Source organism: Mytilus galloprovincialis, chromosome 5 (genome assembly GCF_965363235.1).
Source record: "Mytilus galloprovincialis chromosome 5, xbMytGall1.hap1.1, whole genome shotgun sequence".
NCBI lineage: Eukaryota > Metazoa > Mollusca > Bivalvia > Mytilida > Mytilidae > Mytilus > Mytilus galloprovincialis.
The window spans coordinates 27,734,053-27,761,177 of NC_134842.1; the positions used below are offsets into that span (position 1 = coordinate 27,734,053).

General features: G+C 32.8%; 1 protein-coding gene across 1 annotated transcript in view; it reads left to right on the forward strand.

Moving 5' to 3' along the window:
- The window catches only part of LOC143075531 (aspartate--tRNA ligase, mitochondrial-like), a 250,634-nt gene that overhangs the window by 86,838 nt on the left and 136,671 nt on the right, over positions 1 to 27,125 (forward strand). The window lies entirely within an intron of this gene.

Below are 27,125 nucleotides of genomic sequence, written 5' to 3' on the forward strand. Positions count from 1 at the left end.
CATAAAACTAGGATATAATTGCGTAACAGAATTGAACTTAACTTTATTAAACAGTATACAATTAACCAGTTATTCAAACGTAAGACAATCTATTAATAATTTGTACTTATAAAATTACATATTGAATATCCTATGTAATTGAACCAAAATGCTTCCTTAATATCTTATATGTAACATGTTTCAAACAAAATCAACATAACCTAGCCCATAATTACAAATTGTTAGCCTCCAGGAAGTGCCAACTAGGCATGCCGATTCAGAATATATTGAAATTCTTGTAATGTTCTGGCAAACATTTAGAATGGTCAAAGTTTTCTGCAATCTTGCGGCCAACATTCTTCCTTATCATAATTTTCTTACAATATCACTGCAAATAAAGATGTTTCTGCAAACTTGCCGCAATCTTGCAACAAAAAAAAAATGAAATGTTTGCGGGAAGTTTGCAGCTAGAGGAAAACATCTATAAACACTATAATATTCAATTGGGTTTAATAATTCAGTAATTAGTTTCATAACTTGCACCAAGGATATGCATACTATACAATTAAATTCTGACTTGCTTGCACCTAGTCAAATTAACAAATCATAGTTTAAATGTAAAAAAAGGGGGGGGGGTAAACAATATTCACTGTCATCAACCTGTAATCCTATTTCCCCATGTTTTTTATTTAACAAAATGTATTTGCTTTGAATATTGTGTTTAATGAATAGGATATATTTAACAATTTTAATGATAATATACCGTACGACCTTATAACCTTTTTGTTTGTGTATTAGGTTTATCAAAGTTGAGGGTGGTCATGTCAAGTTGTTATTTACCTTTGAAATATTGATTTATCATTTTTTTCATGGTATATAACAAATTTGAGAGTTGGACTTGTATAAAAAAAGATGTCAATCATACCCAAAATAAAAATGTATTTAGCATTTTTATATTGCTCAGTACATTAGTCATGGCATAGCCGATGTTGGTCAGGTCAAGGTTTCAAACCTTAAATGTTTTTCTATATTTTTAAAAAAATGACACTGAAATAAATGTAATTAACTTGCTTAATTTCAAATTTGAATTTAATACTTTTGAAATAAAAAAGTATTTAGTATTTTCATGTCGGTCAGAACATTAGACTACAACAGTAAAAATTGGTCAGAACAAGTCTTCTAACTCTAAAGCATATTTCTTTCAAATGTTTTTCTTGTATTGATTTCAGAAATGTTGTCATCTTCCTTAGTTCCCAATTTAGATGCAACCCATTCAATAATAACAAAAAGTATTAAGCATTTTCATATCTGTCAGTACAATCGTCAGGGCACGGTCGAAGTTGGTCAGGTTAAGTTTTTCTAACTCTAACTCTTACAAATTTGTCTTTAAATTTTTGTCTTGTTTTAATTTCAAAAATGTTTTTATCTTGCTTGGTTCCAAATTTAAATTCAACCCATACAATAATAAAAAAACGTATTTAGCATTTTCAAATCTGTCAGTACAATCGTCAGGACACGGTCGAAGTTGGTAAGGTCAAGTTTTTCAAACTGTCATCTTGCTTGGTTCCAAATTTAAAGTCTATCCATTCAATAATGAAAAAGTATTTGGCATTTTCATATCGGTCAGGACACTGTCAGGACATAGGTGTTACTCTGTTTATCATGACTATCGATCTAAACTAATGACGTTCCTCTATTGGCCGGATCAGAACACAGCCAATACGAAAAAAAACATCAATATTGGTCGAGTTATTCTGTATTGGTCGAGATGACATTTTTTATATTGAATAGACAGTTTTCATCATATTAAGTACACAAACAGAGTAGTTAAGTAATAATACAAATTATAGTTTGATACACTATATTTATCAGAACAAGATAAATACTAACGAATAACTAACTATTAAAAGAACATATCTTTAAACAGATAATAATCAAATTAACATCATAACCAGATCAACATTTATTATATATAATTTTGGACATAATATAAGCTTCTGTTCTTAAACAACTTAATATCTCGAATGTTTTCAATATTTAGCTATAATAACTAAGAAAGATACGTTGTCATATAATCAGCGCGTACTGCTATATCAGCTTGTATGAGAGCTGACTCGCCAAAATGCGAACCTCTCCTTAGTAGATGCCAATCGAACCCGGCCTGTCTCTACAACTACAACAATAACTCAAACCATCATAGGCATTGTTCATGTCCAGTTTTCCCGGACATGTCTAAACCCAGATCTCACAAAAGTAGTTTTTCTGTTGACAGTTGAAGGAAAAGCACAATAAGCAGACCAAGTTACATTACAAGATATAAACACAAAGAGGGACCATGTTATACTGATAAGAACATAATTATCTTATTTATACAAATTATGAATACTACTACTGAAATCATTAGTCGACGGATTATGGGAATTATTGTCATTGAATGAAAAAATCCATTCTGAGTGTAGTTTAACAAAGTCTCTTGTTCAAACAGGGAAACTGTAAAGCAAAAATAGTAGCAACATTATATCCAAAAATATTATATCATGGTCGAAACCGTCAACTTCTCATAGGAGCTATAATGCTCTTCATCATGGAAACACTAATATTATTTCGATTGAAAGAAACTATCCATACAAAAATTTAATTCCATATGTGACCATCAAAATATATCTGAATATGACAGAAATGACAATTCGACTCCCTAATCGTGCGCATTTATTAATATTCAATGACGAGTATCATCAGTTTTGTTTATTTGTTGTTGAAATAAAAGTAGAAGCCTTACACATCACAGAAAGATGTGAATATGTGAAAAGATCTATGCCGTCAGTTAACTCTCTATTAAAAAGTATGACCAAAATGCCAAGGTAAATAAAAAAGGAGTAGTAAAAATAAAGTTAATGACAAAATAGTCGTTAGACTTATAATTTCAAAGCTATACACATACATATTATATTCATGAACATAACTGGGAATACCATTCGATCATGAAAGTAACACATCGCTCACTTCAATCTAGCATTTTTATTACATATTATATAATATTCATCTTTATTCAAAATACAATTATTATCAGTTCTATTTGAAGGAAATTGTACTGGTGTTGATATTTTCCTAAACTTTAGGGTTTCCCATTAATTTTTGATCGATCGCGATTGACTTATTTATGCTTACTTAACGTCCAGGGGCGAATGTTATATGCATGTTGAGGACGAGAACAATTTAACAATACATATAATAGATAGATCCTGTAAACGGGGTCCCCCTGTTTGGCAAGAGTTGTACTACCCCTTGATTATTTGTTTAAAGAAATTAAAATTAACATATTTAATTTATCACATGGATTGTTAAATATCTTACTAAAAATTTAGAAAATCAAAAATGAATCTGGTACAATGTGTCTTATTTTATACATTCTTTTTTTGCAGATGTATGTATTGATTAACTGATTAAATTCAGTGGCAAATATATTTTGTATATATTCAGGTTAATACCATGTTGACTAGATAAACATGCATTGTACAATGCCCACTAAGGTGGATATTTTAGTAAGTAGAACACATCAGTTCATAGCAAGGCATGCCAGCCTTCCCAGTCGCTATTCTGACGACAATTTCTGTTCTTACTCTTAAATGTACAAATGTAATAAACAGTTTTTTTTTTGTCTTTTTAAAGGTGATTTACATATCAGTACTAATGCAGGAGTACTTAAAATATTTCACAACAACGAATGGGGAAGTGTTTGTTATTATGACTTTGACAATATTGATGCTACAGTGGCATGTCGACAGCTTGGATACAGGTATTCAAATAATAAAACACTATATATTATTTCTTTTAAATAATGTTTTGCAAACACTGAATAGAATATTGACTTGACCATATAATTGATAAGATGTATGCTAAAATCTTAAATTATCAAATACCAGATAACAAATGCTTGTTGGTCCAACACGGGATATTTTGTTGGCCCAATGATGACAGCCATTGTTGGACCACACATTACTTGCTCATCGGGCCAACAACATATCTAACAGTTGGTTACAAGTTGGCCAAACAACTTTTATCTAACATTTAAATGTACTGCCAATCATATTGTGAATGAATACTATGTTGGGCCAATATGGGTTCAACATTATGGTTATCATATGAACCAACAGTTTTCCATAGCGTGAGACCATTTTTAATCACATCTGTCTGATGCCATTTCATTCACATTTTTTGGTCATGTAGGAATTGTTTTTTGTTTTCCTACCCAAGAAATTTAATTCGCTTATTTCCATCCTTTGATATTGGTTTCACATATATTAATTATTTCCGATTCTAACATGACGTCCTTCAAACGCATTGAGTACACACCCGTGGTAAAATATGGATATATTATTTCGGCTGTTCCGATTGTACTCCCTCGTCATATGATTTTTTTATGAATGAGCTACCCGACGGCATAGAACGTTGACGTCAGAATATAAGCATTTTACGGGAAAATACACGCTTGTGAAACCGAAAATCATCACAAACAAGGAAACGTAAACAAACGATGCGAAAATGTGTTATATAATTCAGTTTTTGTATACTTATGAGACATATAAGTACAATTGTCATTTAGGTTAATCCAAACCTATCTAAATATTTTATTGTAAATAGTTTAAGTATGTCACCTATTCAGTTTGCTCCGTTCTTTTACGTCAATTTAATAGTGCGTTTATTTATGGGAACGGCAAATAATGCCTTCACCTAGAGCGATTCGATCCAAAACAATTGCCGTAATTGTCCTATTAGAATCGAAATAATTCATAGGGGCTTGAATATATCGTGATTTTACCACGGGTTGTTCCTCTATGCTGATATTTTACCCCTCCCTATCGCTCAGGGTAAAATATTTGTCATAAAGGGCCAACCCGTGGTAAAATCACGATATATTCAAACCCCCAATAATTATTTCTTAATTAACTCAAAGGTTTTTTTCTAATAAAATACATACATGAATACATGTGTTTTTAGCACATGTACATTGTCCTACAAGAATCATTACAACAATAAACCATCAAAGAATGTTCATTTTGAAAAAGAATCACATTTTAATATCTATGCATTATAGTTTTATTTATTGTCCAGTCTATTCATAGCAGGAGCAGATCCAGGGTTTATGAGAAGGGGTGTAACATAGATTATTTCGCCGAGTGGAGCGTGAGAAGTTTTGTTATGACCTTTTTAGGCTACAAAACAAAAAATTACTGTAAAATGCACTAATTTAACGGTTTCTAACGTGGGGTATGTTAATTTTATAGTTAAAGTGAAAGGGTTTGACATTTCAGATGCCGTATAATCCCTCCCAATTAATTGTCTATTATAAAATGATTGGATGGATACAAACCTAATTACATATATTTGATGAGGGATATGTTAGAATAAATGGACATGGAAAAATTCTCCTTAGCCAAGTCAGCTACTGAAATAGAGATCATTACTAGCATCTGAAGAATGCATTGCGAATTTGTTGTCATACATTGGCACTCATATCACATCTTCCATATCTATAATATTATAATTGATGTTTTACTTTAATCACTTATCAATGAAAAATAAATCAACAAAAACATCAATCATGTTTATTGAGATTTTCTAGGGATGACTATTGTGCAAATCTGCCATCTAAACCATAGTGTTTACCAGAAGCATCATCCTCTGATTTCGTGAAGAAAAATTGTCAATGATTTTTTAATAGTCAAGTTCAATGTTTTATTGAGATACAAAAGTACCATGACATTTAAGCGTCTTCTCCCATTATACTGTGCGAGAAGTCGAGTTTGCCCTTTCTGTGGAACTGGATGCTACGCTGGTCAATGAAAGTAAGCTCAGAACTTTAACGATTTATGTAAAAATCATGCTACACACTCTTGTGTCTGTCACGGTATACATTATTGTAGACGGTTTGTCGGTCTGGTCCCGCCATAACTCGTTCCATGGTCGAAAGTCCTGTCTAATATAGTCAGGAAATGGCATGTCAACCTCGTTGTAACCGAAAATGTCTTCGATAGTATCATCTAATGTTTGATGAATGTTGCTTGGAATCAAAGCCAATGCAACATCGACATGTTCGTTCACCAAACAGAATATTGAACTGCTGAATCATGGAGTCTAAGAATGGTAGAAAATCGTTACGTCAAAAATACTCTTTCTCATTGTCGGCATGGGACATTACTTCGCTGGGTCTGGCGCCCACATCGTCTAGGTACCTTGATACCACCAATGTTCGCAACTTCACCAATTGTCGTAGCTTTTTCAAACAACTTGTCAAATTTCTCTTCGTCATCTCGTTTTTACCAAATAACCTTCTACAAAATCGAATGTAGACCCTTGCAGGCATGCGGTGAATTACATTGAAAAGTAATGCATTATATTACAATTACTTTGACAAAAGCATGCATTAAATTACAATAACAATTGCATGCATTTATCAAAGTAATGCATTATATTACAATTAATTTTGCAAAGTAATGCATTGAATTACACATTACATTTTGAAATGTTATTATTAAGTGAGAAAAAAATCAAACATTCTGAAAAACAACATGAAGTCACAAAATATTCTAGCATAGACAATAACTGTTCCGTATATCTACTTAATATAAAGTTAAGTATCCAGTAAAAAGTCTGTTCGATTCAACAATTACATTTTAACATCATAAGGGTTTGAAGGTATACATCTTTGTGTTTTCTCTAAACATAAATTACAGAGATGAAGTTTAGTATTGATCTTAACTAATGTAAACTTCACTTTAACAAATATCCATTTGTTTTATTAATTCCTATCAAAAATATTTACTGAGAATTTCTTTCCTAATTACAGAATAAACAGAGAGCCTAATTTATAACCAAGTGTCAAAATGGTGAAAAGATCATTTGTAAAACAAACTAATTAGTGTTTATGACAATGGTCAATTTTAGGTTATTTAATCATGACAAGGTATTCATTGACGTTTAACATGTTTAAACAACAATAAAACACTTTATAGTAATGTTTTTCAGATAAAAAAAGCAATATCTAAATGATTATGTTCTTGATTAATCCCTACAACTCAAATTCTGCCTTAGCTGAATCTACAACAATCTGTGAAAGATATATAGAACGTGAAAAAAGTAATGCCATGTAAAGCAATGTAATGCATTAAATTACAATTAATGTAATGCAAGAATTGCTGCATTACACATTACATGCAATTACTTGGAAAAATGTAATACAATCCATTACAATTACAAATTGTCATTACCCCATGCCTGGACCCTTCGAGTTTTCTACTCTATCTACTTACATATCCAAAAAAAATCGGGGACGGTTCGAAATCTACCTATAAAAGGAGAATATGTAATTTTTGTGAGTATACCTTTAGCGTCAATAACATCTTTCTTGTCCAAAGTCGGTACGACCTTAAAGCTGATTTCCTCAAAACAAGATAGAATTGGCTCTTACATGGTAGAAAAGCGGCTGAGGATCGCTATTGTTTCACTCCATCAGTTTTGTTATTTTGTTTTGCGTATCGATCCTTGTTCTGATGACGAATTTATTTCGTCGACAGACGTTTTGGAGACATCGACCCTGTTTAGAAGAATACTTTACAAAATATCCCGAGGTGTTTAAGCTATTTTACATCAAGTGTATTTAAGGCACATTGTAAAATAAGCATACTACAAGATTGAGGTTATGTCTAGCTTATTGGTAAATTGTCCTTGGTGGCAGTCGGGTGAAGTGTGTCGCGTAACCAAGAATCCTACTAGATATATTACCGGCGCTCGACAAAACAAGATATCCAATCCAACACTAGTCAAATATTTGACAATCAAACTGCCACCGGAATACCGGCCTTATAATATCATATAAAAAGCACGAATGGGTCCTATTTACTATTATCTGACACCTCATCGCATTGCCATTTGAAATGTGGACCAAGCGGTTGTATCTTTACTTCATTGGCACTTGTCTTATGGATTAACCTCGAGGGAGATCTTGATGTATGATAACAATTCATTTTGAGATTTTGTTTGACGTATATAATGCATTTTAGCACATTGTTTAAAATGGTCGTCTAAGACGGAGTCATCTGTCTCTGCACGAAATTTGAATTATTCCTTATGTTTACCTAGATATAAATTGTGTGTTCGATTGCCAGTTTGATCGTTATCTCGTTGCCCGAATAGCCAATCAGCGCCTCCCACAAAACTCGAGACATTTGATGAGCGATTTCAAAATATGTATGTTGTTTTGCAATTGAAGTGTCAGACCTTGCATTTGTGTTAATATCATTTCTGGACTCATATACGTTTGTCGAAGCCTATATAGTCTTGTTATAGGGTAAAGAGTTTTAATGTGTTTCGGATGGTGCATGTCGCTTTAAATCAGTTATAGCGTTGGTATTGCTCGTGAACTATCTTTCGTGGTCGGTGTCCAGAGGTGTCAGAAAAGAACTAACACGCGAGGCAATATAGACCGTCTTTATCCTTTAAGTAGTAAAAAAAAACCTTTGTAAACCATTTTTGACAACAAGATTTTTTAAAACTACCTGATTAAAGGTATTTAAAAGTTAATGTGGAATCTAAATAAAAATGATAATAATTAAATAAAAAATAGATTTTCGGAAAAAAATTAAACATTAATTTTTCATCAAAATTTTATCTATTACCTTAAGTAGTTGATACTTTATCATATGGTACAAAAATCAATCCAAAAAATCAATTCGTCTTGGCCCCAGGTGACTTTTAAAATGTAGATATCATTGAAAAAGCTCCAAATTATCTCCCTTTGGTGCAAAAATGCCAATTTTTAGCATTAAAATTGAAATATCTTTTTTACCTCATCGGTGACCTATATTTTTTATTGTTGTTTTCGAATAAGCTGTACATAAAATAAATAATTGTAAAATTTAAGCGATTTCTGTAATTAAGTTCTTTTTTTATTTCGATAATACCGCTATTTCTCCTATTAGTTCAACAGAAAAAAAGGACATTAACAAAAATGTATGCTTCTTTCGAAGGCAGATTGTGAGCGTAAATGAACGGTGACCCCATTTTTTAATTTCATTTTTCTTTTAGGTATAAGATAAAGTTCATTTATAGAAAAAAATACAGAAATCCTATATTAAACAAAAATTTTGATTTAGACCCGCAAGCCCCCTTAAACGTGTAATTCCAGACATTGATTTAAAATGCAATTTAAAAACACTAAGTTAATGAACCAGTTAAACATTGAAAAAATATAAAACATATGTTGATTCAGATGTTATTTCTAATAAAAAAGCATTAGTCTCCACGTGAATTACCACTCTGAAGCAACTAAATAATCAATGTGAAATATAAACAAAATGTTATTATTGTGTTTTCAGGCTTGGGGAAGTAACAAGAGTAACATCTTATCGTTATGGGAAAATATGGTTAGGCAAAGTGAACTGTACAGGAGAAGAAAGACATTTGACTTCTTGTCAACATGCAGCATGGGGAAAACAGTATTGCTTATATAATCATGGAGTTCAAATAGCTTGCAATAACGAAACTTTTGGTATGTACTTCGATATTAGTTTGCCTTTTGCCCCCTTACTCAATATGTCATTTAGCTTAATTGATTGAATGTACTGGCTATCATAGCTCCACTGGCAGATTAACAGATTATTAGCAGCTGTGTGTTTAAAGCAGTAGTATTAACTCGGGGAGTACCTTCCCCTTTAATTCTAAAAATGTAATGATTTTTACCTCCAGTCTTTTCTTACAATCATCATCAAAGAGTTATGAGACAATACGCGCGTTAATAAACCAGGGTTGAGTTCAATAGCGGCTACGTAGCTGCTATCAATATAATATATGTAACAACTAGTCTATAACTACACGTCCAATAGTCAAAATCTACATAGCACTGGTTAGTCGCTACGCAACCCAGGTATCTGTAATGTAATGTTTATTTTGTTTCCTTAAACAAAAATGTACCTTTATCGCTTATTGCTTTATATACATTCTAATTTATGGCGGAAAATATCTTTATATCTCAATAGTTTTGAACAACCTACATTTCACACAGATTTCTGGCTGAATATTCAAAAGGTCTGTATTGCTATAGATGATAGTTCAGGCAACGATATTACAACAACTGTTCAGCCATTACATTTAATATACAAGTACGAATTTCCGCCCAAGGCGACGTCACTGACAATACGACGTCGACAATAGACATGTACAATAGTTGGAACGTTATTTTCCCGCGATAATCTCAACATACTGGGGCCGCGAAAAAGTAAAAATTATCACAATTTTCAAAAAATCTCACTTTTCCATTAAAAATTGTTTCACTGATAAATAACTGTGCATCAATAAATAACATCACTTTGAAATTGTCTCTCGCGTTGTGTTTTCCTTGTAATACTGAGCAAATCATATAAAAACGGAAATTACATTTAGCGATTAAATTCAATTAAAGTCTCTCATGAAATAAAACGTGTAATTGTTAATGTTTATCGCTATCATCACTGGTGAATCCACTTCTGTATCGTCTTGCGGGCTTTTAGACTAGCTTTTCGTTTAGGTCTGTCCTCCATATGTTCCTGCTCACCAATTGGAACGTTAGAATTGTTTGTCATCGTTTGTGTTTCTTTCAACGGATATAATTTTGCGATCGGTCTTGTAGTTCCTCCTTTGCTTGTCCTTATTCGTGCTGATCCATCACTCCCTCTGGCTAGTTCGGTTACGATCCCAATTTTCCAGTTTATCCTCGGACATTCGTTGTGAATTTGTACGATGTCTCCTGTATTTATTAATTGTTCATTTTTTTCGATTGTCCTATGAAATTCACGTAAAGACGTAAGGTATTCGGATTTCCATCATTTCCAGAAATGTTGAAATAATTGCGTTTGTCTGTGTACACTTTTATTAAGATTTTTATGTCCTATGTAAGTCAGGTCTAGGATATTATCAATTTTTGATTGCGGGTACGGTAATGTTTAAATGCGCCTTCCGTTTAGTAGATGAGACAGAGTTAAAGCTTCACAGTCTTTGACATCGGACGATGGATATGTTAGCGGCCTGTTATTTAAGATAGTTTCTATTTCCGTAACAACTGTTTGAAGTGTTTCCATGTTTACTTGGGATCGTCCAAGCACTTTCTTCAAACTTGTCTTCGTCAGAGCAATCAAGCGCTCCCAGAACCCAACATACCAAGGTGCACGTTTCGGTATAAATCTCCAATCTACACCATGTGTTGATAAAATATCTTTTACTACATCCGATTCACATAATCTTTTTATTTCTGCAGATCCTGCAATGAATGTAGTTGCATTGTAAGATACTCGAATTTTAGGCAAATATTAACGGCTAAAAAAGTGTCGAAATGCCTGAATAAATGAATGTTCGCTCAAGTTTGGAACTACTTCATAGTGAACTGCTCTTGTCGATGCGCATGTAAATAAATACATAAACGCTTTCCTTAGAGTTCCTTCTGAGTCCTTTATGTATAAAGCACCTGTATAATCGACTCCTGTGACGGTAAATGGTGAAGCTTCCTGTACTCTTATTTTCGGTAAGGGTGGCGGATCCGGTTTGTTGTACGATTTTCTCATAACTTTGCGGCAAGTTACATGTTTGTTTAATAACTTCTTAACAAATTGTCGAAGTGTCGGTACCCAATACGATTGTCGTACATAAGTAAGCGTAGCATTTAGTCCAGAATTGAGTGAACGTTCGTGTGCGTCTATCACTATCAGTTTGGTAAATGGATAATTTGCAGGTATAAGATATGGAAATTTAGTATTCTCTGAAATCGGTGCATTGTGAATCCTTCCATTGCATCTCACAAGGCCATCGTCATCTATGAAGAGTCCTATTTGTCTTATTCTTGGATATTTCATTGTGTTTGTTTTTCGTGTGTCCTGTAAACATTTAATTTCGGCGGAATATGAAGATTTTTGACAATCTAATATCAATGAACACACTGCGGTATTAATATCATTTGTCGTCAAGACTCCACTTTTTTCAGATGTTTGGTATATCGGCAATTAGATATGAATCGCTGAACGTAAGCGGTTACTCAAATCAATTTCATGAAAGCCCCATATTTCGAAATGTCTATAATGTTACTAATACCATAGTGATCAGTATGAACGTCATTGTTTAGAAATTCCTCGTCGTCGTTTTCTCCTGTTATTGTCAATACTGTTTTACTTGTAGGAATTAATTCTGGCCATTTTGTTCGATTCGTTAACCAATTTGGTCCTTTTTTCCAAATGACACTACTGATGTATTGATCAGCGTCAATTCCTCGTGTTAAGATATCTTCTGGATTTTATTCTGTAGGACAATATCTCCATTCATGTTGATTTGTAGATTCCGTTATTTCTCGCATTCGATTCGCAATAAATCGTTTTAACGGTTTCCACGATTTTAAACAGTGTAATACTATGCAGCTATCCGATCAGAAAAAACACGTTTTTACATTCAAAAGTCGATTTTACGTGTGACGCTAGTCTAGTTCCAATAATTGCGGCCATTAGTTCTAGTTGCGGTAATGTTAGGTTTTTCACTGGCGCTACTCTGCTTTTCGCCATCACTAACGTGGTTTCGGGTCCGTTGTTCATGTATGCAGTCGCTCCATACGCTTTTGAACTCGCATCGCAAAATACGTCTAGTTCAAATTGTTCCGAAGTAGAATTACCGGAGAAATGATATCTGGGAAATACGATTTGTGTTGCTTTCTCTAAGTCGTTTGCTACATTAATCCAAGTAGCCTTAAAGTTTTCCGGAACTTGTTCATCCCAATTAAGTTTACTTTTCCATAGATCCTGTATGTGCGTCTTTGCTCGTATTGTTACGGGGCTGAGTATTCCAAGTGGATCTTATATTTTCGAAGAATGTTTCAAAATCTCCCTTTTTGTTACAATGTCTCGTAGGTGAATCTCACATTTCTGGTACATCCGATCATCGGATTTGCTATTCCATAACATACCAAGTACTTTTGTTTTGATGTCCTTATCTAGTACATTTTCCGTCTTGGCTAGCGTGCGTTTATTTTCACTGTTCGATGTCCACGATCGTAGGTTGAATCCGACTTCCTTCATCATTGTTCTCGCTTCCTTATAATACGTATTAGCTTTATCCTCGTTCTGTAAACTTGTCAGAATGTTGTCCACGTACAAGTCTCTTTCCATCAATGTAGCTGTTGTACTGTTGTAACGTTGTAAATGTTTCAGTATCGTGACGTTAAGCATAAACGGCGAACAAGTCGCTCCGAAAAGGACGGATTTGAACCTGTAAGTCTAAAGATTACTTGTTGGGTCGGATGGGTTACTGAGCCACAAGAAACGTGTAGCGTCTCGGTCATCTTCGTTTAATCCAACATGTACAAAGGCCTTTTCAATATCCGTTGTTATGGCGTCAGGGTTCACTTTTATAAAAAAAACATTTTGATAGACAGTTGTCTCATTGGCACTCATAGCATATCTTCCTATATCTATATAGTTTGACTTCTAGATTATAGGCAAAACTAGAAGCTTTTGATGGAGGAGACAGACATCGATTTATTTTTCACCTTAACGTATACTCGACCGTCATGAACAGAAAGTAATGCTCATGATAATCATAATAATCGCTATTTCATGAAACTTTCCTTTGATCTTATTGAGTAATATGAATATTTATTGCTAGAAACTAAAGGTGTACGTGCCGTTGATATTAACAATGCAGTCATAGGTAAAATGCGATTAACAGATAACATTGGTCATCTGAACTCGATTGCTTCTCATACTTTTGCGGTTCCGGCTCAAGCGAGAGAATCAATTTCGTTAATCTATAAGATCAAACTTACACATTAAATTATAGATTCTTATTTCTTAATTGTATCTTCAAAAATGAAATTTTCTCAAAAATGACTACATTTGCACACAAATTAAGATATCTGAAAATATGGTGTCATGATTGGGTTCAGTAGCTTTTCAGCAGACATAAACAGTCATAGGTCCAAGTCCGCTTTTCAACATAACTAGCTTGTGGTCCTAGGACTGGTCAGAGCAGTCCTAAATCATGTTACAAGTTAACTTTGACCAGACCAAATAACTGGTTATCAAGTTAACTTGCTGTACAGGTAAGGACTGCACCCACTTTTATGGAAAGCCTTAGCTGTCATATACTACAGATTTACATAACGTTTTGCTGAAGCTGCCAATGTAAAGTTAATACAGCGTGATGATAAATTAAATCATCAAAATTAAAACTTATAATAATAAAATGACGAGTTGAATCTGCATTGTGTTGACTTACAACTTCCAGTGTTGATGTTGTGAAAGCATCGTGATGTTATGATGATATGCTTACAACACGTAACGTTGAGTTGAAACTACATATTGTTATGTTGACATTACACGATCTTTACTTGATACTAGATAATGCTAAGACATACGCTTCGATTGCTAGGATAACAAATGAAACGAAAAGTTGAACTTCATGATGTTGACTTATAATAATAAATGTAAAGCTTAGATATCACAACGCTATATCATAATAATGTCACGATAGGTTTAGCATACTGTATGTAGACTTTAAACTACTCGATGAAAAGCTAAACTAGCATAATGTTTTATTATACTTCAGTGTGTTTTTTCTATATCAAAAGTAATGAAATAGTTGTGCTATTTCATTCCACAGAACCATTTGCCATTCAATAGTTTCAAAGACTATTGCCCCGGTGAATAGTTTCATAATCATCTTTCCCGTACTTTTTCATGCTTATTTTTCATTGGACGACAATGATGTCATTGACTACTCTGCTTGGTTACGTATGCTTTGCAACGTCAAACTCCCGCTAATATTGTAAACGGTGGGATCTGTTTGTGTTGATTGTAATTTCACTTATAAGAAGCAATCATAAAAAAGAAGAAAAAATCTTCATGGGGATTTTTTTAAAGATCTAAAATGTAGTACCTTATCCTTAATATGGGTTCGCTCTCCGTATATTAAAAGTGAATTTGCGTTTGGTGTATTTTAGCTAGAATTTGTTATAAGCACAGAAAGTTTAACACAAGTATTTCTAGTCTTGATTGAAATTAATGAAATATTTATTAATACAAAACGAATTATAAAAAAGTATAGTTCATCATGTGCATATAAAGTTATGTGATATTTTTGTTTTCTTGCAGATGATATATATACACTTTTAGAAAATTAGTTATTTGGTATATATATAAAATACTTAATGGCTGTGTTGTTCAGTATAATAAAACACCTAATGACTGGGTGTGCGGGTAATAGCAAGTTTGTTGTCCCTTCGCATACCAACTATTGCTCTCGGCTTTGCCTCGAGCAATAGTTGGTACCTCAGGGACAACAAACTTGCTATTACCCTCACACCCAGTCAATAGGTGTATAATATTACGATAAGTTAAACATACAATATGCGCACTAGAGATAACACGACGTAAAGTTGAAAGTACGTGTTGTTGAGCTAGGATTGCACAATGTTATATCATTATAATGTCATGGTAAGCTTACCATATGATATACTCACTCAAAATTACACGACGTAAAGTTGAAAGTACGTGTTGTTGAGCTAAGATAGCACTTCGTTATATCATAATAATGTCCCGATAGGCTTTCAATACAATATGCCCAATAGAAATAACACGACGTAAAGTTGAAAGTACGTGATTACGCTATGGTATATCATTATGATGTCCCCATAGGCTTTCCGTATAATATGCTCACCTGGAATTACAAGACGTGTTGTTAAAACCACATGATGTCAAGTCTGAATAGCACGATGTTATGTCATCATAATGTTACGGAGGGATAATCATATATTGGGATGGCATAAATCGACAGTGACGTACAATTGAAAGTTTTGAACGTTAAGTCTAGATAGCACGATGTCATATCATTAAAATGTATCGATAAGCTTTAAATACAATTAGTTGACTTAAAAGGACAGAATATACAGTTGAAAGTAGACGATGTTAATTTAAGCTTAGATATCACGATGTTATATCATGTTTATGTCACGATAGGCTTATCAAACATCATTTTGACACGAAACGAGACGAAGGTGGAAAACAAGGTCCACTGATGTAGGACCTGAGGTTTCTTGCAAATAGTGCCACATATATGCGTAGTAATAATATGATTTAAAAAGAGAATAAATCAATAATACATTATTCTTCTTTCTATTTACACTGTTACAGTAAGGTCCACTTTTGAATTCTAAAACGTTTTGAAATTTTGATTTTATTTTACCAAATAATTAAAATTCGAAATATCGTTTACTTAGATTTGATAGTTTAGATATATGATCAAACTTTAAAAGTACTCTTAACGTGCAGTTTTTGATCAATTCCCTATTTGAAAGTTTGATGAAACGTATAGACAATGTATAACCTATTTAGAAGATAACCTTCCAAAACAAAAGAGTTTGAGAAAATTTATTTGTGTTAAAAAGTAGATTTCCTCTTTTTTTTTTGTTAAATGACTGAGAACTATATCATCATTTGACCATGTATCAAAGTAGGGTGCGCAACTTTGTTTTTAGCCTTTCTCCAACTTTGGACCTCAATTTAAAAAGTTCCGTAATTTTACCCACCTGGGTCTTTGGGCCCAGGCAACCTTAGGCAAGTGCCTATCATTTGTACCTGGTGGGGAGAAAAGCGTTGCCGTAAGGATTTTTTTATGAATTAAAGAAGGGGGATGGTAGGGTCAACCTACCCCCAACTTTGGACCTCAATTAAAAAAGTCCCGTAACCTTAATCGATACCCACCTGGGTCTTTGAGCCCAGGAAAACTTAGGCAAGTGTCTATCATTTTTACCTAGTGGGAAAAAAAGCTTTGGAAAATTTTATGAAGGGAAGAAGAGGTGTGGAAGGGTCACCCTACCCCCAATTTTGGACCTCAATCAAAAAAGTTCCGTAACTTAACCCACCTGGGTCTTTGGGTCCAGTAAAACTTAAGCAAGTGTCTATCATTTGTCACTAGTAGCTTTGCTGTAGGGATTTTTTATTATGAATTAAAGAAGCGGAATGGAACAGTCAGCCTACCCCCAACGTTGGACCGAATTAAAAAAGTTCCGTAACTTTACCCACCTGGGTCTTTGAGCCCAGACAACCTTAGGCAAGTGCCCATCATTTGTACCGAGTGGGGGAAAAAGTTTTGCCGAAGGAAAACTTTTATGAAGGAAAGAAGGGGGATGGTTAGGTGACCCTACCCCAACTTCGGACCTCAATTAAAAAAGTTCCGTAACTTTACCCACTTGGATCTTTGTGTACGGGAAAAATTAGGCAAGTGTATATTATTTGTACCTGGTAGGGACTAAAGCTTTGCCGTAGAGATTTGTTTTATGAATTAAAGAAGGGGAATGGTAGGGTCAGCCTAATCCCCAACTTTGGACCTCAATTAGAAAAGTTCCGTAACTTTACCCACCTCGGTCTTTGGGCCAAGGAAACCTTAGGTCAAGATTTTTCATAATCTGAGAGTCAAAATATTTGTTGTTTAGATTACAAAAATCTTCATGTTGATTTCTTTCCCTGTTTTTTTTATGTCACTTTTACACTAATGACTCTTCTTATCTAAATATAATAAATTTGTTACCAGTGTGACGACATTTTTCGGAATAATTATAAAAACGATCTTGACAAAAGAAGAAAATTGCGTCTAATAAAGTTGCTGGCTTTTATTTCTACAGAAAATCTAACAAAAATACTTGACGTCTCAAAATCAGTCTGTTTTTTCTTCTTTTCTTTTCAAACGAATATATAAGCTAGTAAATTGGTAACTTGCATCGTTACATAAGACAACAAACCCATCTCAAATTTGATTTCTTCTTTTTTTATGCTCTACAACTTCTTAAACTGTGGTCGCTTTACCGGATAGCACACACAGACGCCTAACGGATGGAAAAAAGTTTTACGTGGACAAAACTGTTATCTTGTGGGAGTCCGTTCATGTACTGGAAAAATAAAACGGACGCGTAACGAAGGCACAACGGACACACATAGATATACAACGTACGAGAAACGGAAACAAACCAGACAGAACGGATGTCAAACATGTATCCAACGGACGAGTAATGCATACAACGTACACCAAACGGAAGCGTATCGGATAAATTGGAAGAACACGATATGCAGAAAAAAAAATGAAAGGCGGCATTGATAATACATGTTAATCGCATAAATATTTAAAAAAAAAATCCGTTTAACTGGTCTTGGTTTGTTTTTCAAAATGCCGCCAAAGGGTAATGTCTTGCCTGAATAAGAGATGCTTGATAGTGAAGACGAAGAGCATTTTGGAATAATGAGCATTCGTGACATACAAGAAATCTGACACGCCAATAATTGCCATTTCTGACGCGAAATTTTCATTGTCATTTATCTTCCGTTTGAGATCCGTTCATCATCCGTTTTCTCACGCGTTTAACGTCTGGTAAAAGTCCGTCTCACATCCGCTCAACATCTGTTTTATCCGTTATACGTCCGGTAGATGTCCGTTGGTAAATCCGAAGACACTTAATTTCCGGCCAATAACTTTAGTTTAAGTGAATGGATTTCTATGAGATTTAAACACAAGGTTTGAAACCACAAAAAGAAGGTAAATTGGGATTGATTTCGGGTTATAGTCCCAACAGTTTAGGAACTAGGGTCTAAAAAGGGGTAAAAATAAGCATTTTTCTAGTTTCCAGAGACTCAATTGTGTATTAGCGTATGGATCGTTCTAAAAATGTACCACAAGGTTTCATACCGCAAAGGAAAGGTAGGGATTAAGTATGGGGGTAATTGCCCAAAAAGTTCAGGAATTAGGGGTAAAAAACAAGCATTTTTTCTAGTTTCCAGACAATAACTTGAGGTCAAGTGTATAGATCTTTCTGATATTGTACAGAAAGGTACCATACCACAAAAGGGGAACTTGGGATTAAGTCTGTGTGTAATTACTGAAGGGGAGGTAAAAATGGGAAGGGGAGGAGGTGTGGTATTTTATTTTTCTTATTTTATTTTCTTAAAATTTTTCATTTTTTTATTGCTTCATATTTCGTATTTCTATATTAAAGCAAAACATACTGATATATCAGGAGATACACACCGAATCTGATGTGTAAATTATTAAATATAGTATTGTGCAATATCAGGTGAGGATTAATTTTTAATTGCATAATATTGCGCTATAACATAGTATTAAGCATTAGCAAGAAATCTGCAATTGCACCGAATTGCGCAATAGCAAGACATCTTCATTTTCAGACTATTTTGCAATAGCACAATATTAGACCAGGAAGAAATCTTCATTTGCACATTATTGCGCAATAGCAAAAAAAATCAATTGAACATGAATACAAATATTTCAATCTATTTCACATTTTAAAGATCTTTCACCACATTTATTATGTGTCAGAAACCTATATCATGTCAAAAGTTTGATCACAATCCAAATTCAGACTGTATCAAGCTTAAATAATGTGTCGAAATTTGCATCAATTGTCCAGGGTTCGATCACTGCTCAGTGAAGCATTTCATTTAGTTTTTGTACGGAAATCAACCTTGAGCAAAGTACAAGTACGCATCTATGTGTATCACACACCAATGCTGCTCTCGAAAAACCAGGACACTAATACAACGCTAAATTTTAAGAAAGTCCAGTAAATATAAGAACCGAAACAATTTACTAGTAAGTTGTGTTTGACCAAAAGGAAAGATCAAATATCAGATTCCATCTAAGTAGATATAAGAAGATGTGGTATAAGTGCCAATGAGAAAACTCTCCATCGAAATCATAATTTGTAAATGAAAACCATTATAGGTCAAAGTACGGTCTTGAACGCGGAGCCTTTTCTCAGACGGTTGACACATTAGTTTCTTTGTAAAACGACCTATTCTAAATTATTGATTGTTGGTTTCCAGTGGCAAATGTTACATGAATGTTCAAAGACGATAACAAATTAACATGTTGTACAACAGGTAGAACATGTAAGAGTCTGTTCATGATGCTGATCGGCATATTTATATCCCACTGGAAAAGGAGCATATATTGAACAGGGACAGACATCTTTCCTTGCAACGAGTTACTGCAGGGATTCTTAACGTGAAGAGTACTTGGCCTCATTTTGACAAGACTTTGCAGTGTTCTTTTTTATGCCCAACCTACGATAGTAGAGGGGCATTATGTTTTATGGTCTGTGCGTCCGTTCGTTCGTCCGTCTGTCTGTCCGTCCGTCCGTTCGTTCGTTTGTTCGTTCGTTCGTCCCGCTCCAGGTTAAAGTTTTTGGTCAAGGTAGGTTTTGATGAAGTCGAAGTCAAACAACTTGAAACTTAGTACAAATGTTCCCTATGATATGATCCTTCTAATTGTAATGCCAAATAAGGGTTTTGATCCACATTTCACGGTCTACTCAACATAGAACATGGTAGTGCGAGTGGGGCATCCGTGTACTTGGGACACATTCTTATTTAACCGAATGTTGATTGTTGTGCGATAACTTACAAATACGGAACTATCTCTTAATGCAGCAAAATCAGGTTCCCTTTCTTGGATTAACAGTGATAGTCCGTCGGAGAGGACCATAAATGACTGACCCGTGTTAAGAGAGAGACATATCCCTTGTACGTAAAATACACCCTTGTAGATCTCGAAAAAGAGCAGAGCAATGCCGCTAAAAGGCAGCACTCGCACCCGCATAGTCGAAAGGCAGTTAACATAATCTTTTTAAGATTTTAAATTTGCCGGGGATTTTTTTCACAGAAGGGCCAATTTCAAAAAGTGCCGACAGAATAAAATTTACTATAAAAGCAAACAATAAAAATGCTTTTTGATCAATATCTCGATTTACATATATTGTGATATGTGTGATCAATAGTTAACTCAACCCTCAAAAAGGATGTTTGCTTAATTCATAGAGTCATTCTGGTTCATTTTGACTATAAAGTTTACTAGTTTATCATTTTACATGTATCAAATAAAAAATAAGGTATCGCTTATTGTGTGCAATCCTATGACTGTCCATACTCTTGACTTACTTTCTATTCATGTGTTCACATTTATTACATATATTCAAGGGACAACTGCCTTCAAACTGATGTATGTGCCTGTACATAACCAATAACACGAGAATTAATTCTATAGAAATGAAGCCTACATGTTGGGGGTGTTATATACACATAACTTAAAATAAGGCCATTGTATACAAGTTTCAAAACAACAAAATACAATTTTTCGAAACCTTTTTGAACATGGTATTATATGTAACAAATGCATTCAACAGCAATTTTGTCGCCAACTCACAAACTGTGTAGATACTAGCACTAAAATATTTACCACTGTCCCTACACCGGTAACTAAGTCATCAGAAAATAAAACAACATAACAGAACAAATCAGTTACACTACAAATCGTGATTGTAGGTAAAACATCAACAAGCTGTTGCATCTGTATCAAAACGAAGGGCCGATTTGTTAACATGACAGAAAAGGCAATATAACATGTGTTAGTAACACAGGGTGATCTATGACCAACTGATGTAAGATGTTCTCCGGTTAAGATATATACATGTATTATCTTATCTTATCTTATAGATAATAAAACCTTAAAAGACCAGGACAAATACAGATATACATATATTCAGAATGAGAAAATCACGATTTGAATTTGTTCGATATTATTTTGCTCCTTGACAAATTACGTTGTATGGCACGTACCTTGCATAAAGGATATTAATAATAAAATCAAATCAATATTAAGAAATCAATAGTCTTGGCCTTGTTTTTGTAGGAATACCTGTTCAAGGTATGAACATAGATTATGTGACGTATTTTCATGTACTATAATTAGCATCTATCGGGCTATTTGAAACATGCTATACCTATCTTATCAAATGAAACAAATTGCCGGCAAATTGGCTCTACCTCTTTCAAAATGCCGACACCTACAAGTAGTAGTGTAATATGCATACCAGCACAGAATTAGCAAGAATTAGCAAGGATTAGCATAGCTACGAGGAATGTGGTCACGTGGAATGTGGTCACGAGGAATGTAGCAATACAATGTGATAAATATGTATGGTCATGAGGAATGGAGCGATAAAAAGAACGTCTTTTGATGGAATTTGATATTCAAGAAATTATGATTTGTGTTATATTTCTCTAACCGTTTATTCTGTCTATAAATTGCGTCTTAAATTTGTTTTTGGTGATTTGATAACAATCGGAGATGTCGATATTATTGTACATCAGGTAGACTGTCTGAGTATAAAGACACAAGATTTAACCAAAACGATTGCAATAAAATATCCCTGGTCAGAAAAATATTCCAAACGAGGTGCTTAAGGTCATAAAAATATGGCTAATATTAAAGAAATTGGACAATCTGGTAATAATAATTTTTTCAAATCTCCAGACCAAGTACATCCTGATTGTGGGATTTTGGTCTGACATATCAGAATTATAGAAATATTTCATCGTATAAAGGTACTACGGAAACCGGACCATTAGGTTTAAACAGAGCTGAGAACGACTTAAAAATTAAAAGTTAAAACTGTCGCTCTACCAGACCACATTAGTTGTAGAATAGGTGGAGAAGACTGGTCAACTTATTTTCAAATCATAGACAAACGACATAAACTGTACAGCAGTAAGACCATCTTTTAATACAAATTGATACAGACACAGACTCAATATGCTTAAAATTATTTCCTTTATTCCTGTACACCCGACGAAACTGTATAAAATCGATAGGGAACAAACATTTAAGAATTGACCAAGACAGATTGTGCAGAAACCACAACATTTAACTTATAACGGATTCTATCATACAGGGATTGGAGATCGAGTGATTTTGTTTCTACTGTGGTGTAACTATAAAACAGTGGGAAACATCCGATTGTGTAGAAACAGAACACCAAAAATGGGAACCAAATTGTTTATTTTCAAAACTGGTGACTAACAAAGTACCATTCTTTAATTCTCTTTCTATGTAGACATTGCTGACAGTTTTCTTTATCTGGAATTTGATCATACACATCTACACCATACCTCAAATAGTTCTAGTAAAGATATCTTTGGAATTTGAACTTCTTTATTATAAAACCGTTATAGGTATATCCAACTTCAGCATAGATGCAGGCGAAAAAAGTATTCGTTTCATGCTTAGTATCTATAACGTCAACTTTGCTTCTTAACTGAGAGAAGATGTTGCCGAACTATCAATAAAATATTGTTATGGTTGTGCAGTTCATCATCCTAGCCAGATACAAAATACATGTTTAATGTGGAACGAGTAATATAAAAAAAAGAAGATGTGGTATGATTGCCAATGAGACAACTGTCCACAAGAGACCAAAATGACACAGACATTAACAACTATAGGTCACCTTACGGCCTTCAACAATGAGCAAAGCCCATACCGTATAGTCAGCTATAAAAGGCCCCGATAAGACAATGTAAAGCAATTCAAACGAGAAAACTAACGGCCTTATTTATATAAAAAAAAGGACGAAAAACAAATATGTAACACATACACAAACGACAACCACTGAATTACAGGCTCCTGAACATTTGGAGATGCATATTGTAGAAGCCTTTTCCAACATCGACCACAAAGCAGTGCGTACAAAGTGACAAGAAGAAATGAAAAAAAAACTAGAACAATCCGACTGGACAAGCGTAGGCGTAAGTGAATACGCAAGGGATACATTTCTTAAACTACTTGACGACATTTACCAAGTGAATCACATTGAAAGAAAGGCGTGAAAGTGATTTACTGAGAAAGAACATATTAAAACGTTATGTGATATTTCTTAAACATTTTACAAGGAAACATCGCCTACAACCAAAAATTAAAACAATAATTGTCCTCCTTTTTGTGACAAACGTAATGTAGGCCATTAGTAACAATCTACATGTTTGTGCAGTAAATAAGACAAATAATGACCAAAACCCAGTAGATACTATAAAGGGATATAATTCATTCAAATGCGACTATTTTTTGAAGTAAGTTTGAACTTACACAAAAGTAAAAGGCGAGAGAAAAAAGAGAGAAACGTACGGGTTGATTTCAGACAATTTATTAGTGGACACCTAATGATTAAAGGACTTTATATCAATACAAGACAATGGCAATATCTAAAGAGACTTATAGCACGCATTGACAGTTCTATTTTTAAAGTGCTGATTAAGAGTAATCCATCAGATGTATGATTTCTTTCATCAATAAAGCATTATTGAATTAGCATTGTATATCAATATCAAGTTGTCTTTTTATTATACATATACACAAATGGATTGCTTGTGATTTTATCAGTTAAGCGAATAATCACTGGGTTCTAAATGGTCAGTTTAACAAATCTTCACCCAGTTTGAAATGGCTAGTTAAAGGCCACAAAAGTTGTCCATTCAATATGATAAAATCGAGGTGTAGATTATTTTCTCATGATGTTAAAATAGAAACAAATTATGAACATATTAATTTCTAGATTTTTCAAGATAAGAAAAGAACCTTTTTCAAATAACATTTCTAATATCATAAAATCAAATCAGCTAACTGTTGTAAATATACATACAAACATATTATTCAACATTATCCGTAGAAAATATTACTTTTAAATTTATATAAAAGTAATCCTGATACAATTGAATTATTTAAGTGGTGAATTGAAATCAGATTCCAAAATGATATTTACTGAGACATTTCAAAATTACTAGAATTTTAGAAATTTTGTACTTTCTGTAACATATTGAAGAAACAATTCACTGATAATAAGAAAAAAAATCCATTTGAGGTTAGAAATGAATAATACTGAATTTTAAAAAAGATGAAAAAAACGTGTGTATCAAATTAACGTTTCATTTCTCATAAAAAATAATGAAAATCCAATAACCTAAATTAAATAATAATTTACCAACAACAAAGTCAACTTGAATATATATATAATCAACACAACCATGATTAGAAAAGATTTGTGTTTGTAAAAATATACAAAATTTATCTGAACAATTCTGATTTTAAATTACATTGACAACCATGTTGGAATTATGATATAAGTAAATATCTATAAGAAAAAAAGAAAAAAAAACTAAACTTGTTAAGTGAATATAACTTTATTCAAAAAGACCGAAAAGAAACCTCACAAGACAAATAAGTATATAAAAAAGATGTCAACAAAATTATGATACTGAATCTAAAACAAATACTAATCAGAAAAACTTACATATATTAATCAGGAAAATGCAAATTACATTACCCATATAAATATGATTAACTAATTATATAAATCAGATAATAATTTAGCAGAAAATCAGCAAATTTTTGAATATATATATCACCAACACGACCATTAGAAAATATAAAAAATGTTCAACATTGAACTGAGCAATACTTATTTTAGATAATACTGACTAAGTGCAACCAAGATAGGAATGATGATTTAATTAAAAATTTTGAAAAGAAAAAAGGGGTGTCGGTTAACTAATTATACCTTTATTTTAAAAAGACAGGAAAAAACTCACCAGACGCACAAATATAAGAAAACAAAACAGATTTTGCAATCTAAATGTATAATACTAAATTAAAAACAAATAATAATAAGAAAAACTTACGTATAATAATCAAGAAAATTTCTCTTTCAATTACTAATAAAAATATAAAAACACCAATAACATAAATCAGAGAACAATTTAGCGACAAATTCACTCTTTTTTTTAATATATATATATCACCAACACGACCATAAATTATTTTTTTTGGTAAAAATGTACAAAATTTATCTGAGCAATACTTATTTAAAATAGTATTTGCTCAATGCAACCAAGATAGGAATGATGATTTAAGTAAAAATGTATACAAAAAAAAAACAAAAAAAAAACAACGTTTCGGTTAAATGAGTAGAACTTTATTTAAAAAAAAGTAGGAAAAAAACACACCAGACGTGTTGTAATCAAAACTATAATACTGAATTAAAAACAAATAAGGATAAGAAAAACTTACATTTATTAATCAACAAAATTTCTCTTTCAATTACCAATAAAAGTATGGAACACCAATAACATAAATCTGATAACAATTTACCGGCAAAACAGCTCTCTTGTTTAATATATATTAACCCAACACAACCATAAAAAAAATGTAAAAATGTACAAAGTTTATCTGAGCAATACTTATTTAAAATAATATTTGCGCAAAGCAACCAAGATAGAAATGATGATTTAAGTAAGAATGTAAAATAATAAAAAAAAAGAAAGGGTTCGGTTAAATGAGTTAAATGAGTAAAAACAAAAACAGGAAAAAACTTACATTACGCACAAGTATAATGAAAAAAAAAACAAAAAACGCTGTAATCAAAGTTAGAATGAATTGAAAATAATCAAAATTAAAAAAGCAAGAAAACTAACATATGCCATGTATATCAATCAAGAAAACTTATATTACATTATCCATAAATATGTGAAACAACAAAAGTATTAATCAAAAACAATTTTACATAAATTTACTAAGCAACTAACTGCTGAATATATATATATCACCAACACAAACATTAGAAAAGAAATATTTAAAAAATATATAAAACGTATCTAAGCAATACTGATTTCATTTAGAAAATAAAATTACAATCAAGATTTGAATATTGATTTACGTCAAATGTTTAAAGTAGTTAAACATGTTAACTTATATGAACACTAACTTTATTACCGACATTGACAAATACAACCAAAATTGAAATGTTGATTTAAGTGCAAATTTAAAAGTAGCCTAAAATATAAAACAATGCGATTAGAAAAAACATGATAAAGGTTATTGAAGATATTTCAAAATAAACTAAAACATGTGTTTTAATCAAGAAACTTTACATCATGAAACATATGAAACATCGAGGCTAAGTGTAAAGTAAATTAAATTGTGAAAGGAGTTACAAATGAATTTAATGGAACAAAAGACAAAGTTATGCAGATTCATTTTGATTATTGAATTAAGGTTGGATGGAACATACTTCCAATATGTGAAGTACATGAGGTAGATAACAATCGAATAAGAAATGAACACACTGTTTAATACATCTGTAGAGACTTCCACACAAAAATGTTCTTATCACATAGCCATTGTTCTCACAGATGACAATACTATGAAATCTCTAAAATATCTAATTTATGACTACTCATGTTCATATA